Source organism: Carettochelys insculpta, chromosome 20 (genome assembly GCF_033958435.1).
Source record: "Carettochelys insculpta isolate YL-2023 chromosome 20, ASM3395843v1, whole genome shotgun sequence".
NCBI lineage: Eukaryota > Metazoa > Chordata > Testudines > Carettochelyidae > Carettochelys > Carettochelys insculpta.
In genome coordinates, this window is record NC_134156.1 from 16,432,182 (window position 1) to 16,433,208 (window position 1,027).

The 1,027-nt window shown below is 58.3% G+C and overlaps 1 non-coding gene across 1 annotated transcript; it reads left to right on the top strand.

Moving 5' to 3' along the window:
• The first annotated feature begins 745 nt into the window (after window positions 1-745).
• TRNAT-CGU (transfer RNA threonine (anticodon CGU)) lies at window positions 746-817 on the top strand. Its single transcript has one exon. It is a non-coding gene; the product is annotated as a tRNA-Thr (tRNA).
• The last annotated feature ends 210 nt before the right edge of the window (window positions 818-1,027 follow it).

Below are 1,027 nucleotides of genomic sequence, written 5' to 3' on the forward strand. Positions count from 1 at the left end.
GGAACCCGGGCGAGAAAATGGTCCATCCCGGTGGCTGCATACGAGGTTCGCAGCGTAACTTACAGAGGTGCCTGCTAGGGAAAGAGGGGGCTGCGTGCATGACCTGCGTAAACGTTGAGGCAGGAGATCGCCTCTCACGAGGGGAGAACTTTACTGTGCGGTTTCCGGCAGGTTGGGGGGGGAGGCAACGTTGCGGGGTAGTTCGTTTGAGGGATACCCGCTGCACTGCTGTGAGGCCTTCGTAGCTGTACACAGCAGATCAGGAAGTTCGCTGTGCAGTTGCTGTCTTTTGCTTTTGTTGCAATGGGGGAAGAAGTTGCAAGAGGGAAAAAAGCGGAGGGGGGGCGGGAAGCGACACGCTGTGTATTGCAAACCTCCCTCACGCTCACCCTAGACGCGTGTAAGTCCTGAAATGTTTTCTTTGACTGCTCGGCAGCTGCGCAGGTTTAGGGGAATGGCGTGGAAGGAGGGATGCGGCGTTGCATTAAAACCCACTGTTTTACATGCAATAAAGTCGGAAAGTTTATCCGTGTCTACTTTAGAGCTGCAGTACTTTATCTGCTGGCTGCAGGAGGAAGATGCGGTCCGCGCGGACGGCGACGGATAGAACGTTCGGGCCACGCGGATGGAACGAAGCCAGGGGCAGAGGCCAGGCGCATGGAACGCGACCAACGCGACAGAACGTTGACCGGAATCTTTGGCTGCTGCCTTCCACTGGCTGTTCTCGGCTGCTGCTAGCCCGTCAGGCGCGGTGGCCAAGTGGTAAGGCGTCGGTCTCGTAAACCGAAGATCGCGGGTTCGAACCCCGTCCGTGCCTGCGATGGGATTGTAGTGCCCGGGCTGCTTGCGTAGGGGAGCTGGTCTTTCTCCTACAGCCTCTTTTTCTTTTTCAGCTTCTGCTCCGTTAATTGAGAGACACAAAGGGGGCCCCCGGTTGCAGCGCCGAGGGGACAATGTATCCTCCCCCTGCTCCTCCCCGGGGAGGTGCTACTGCATGCACCGGCCGTGGCGCCGCAGCATAAAGCGC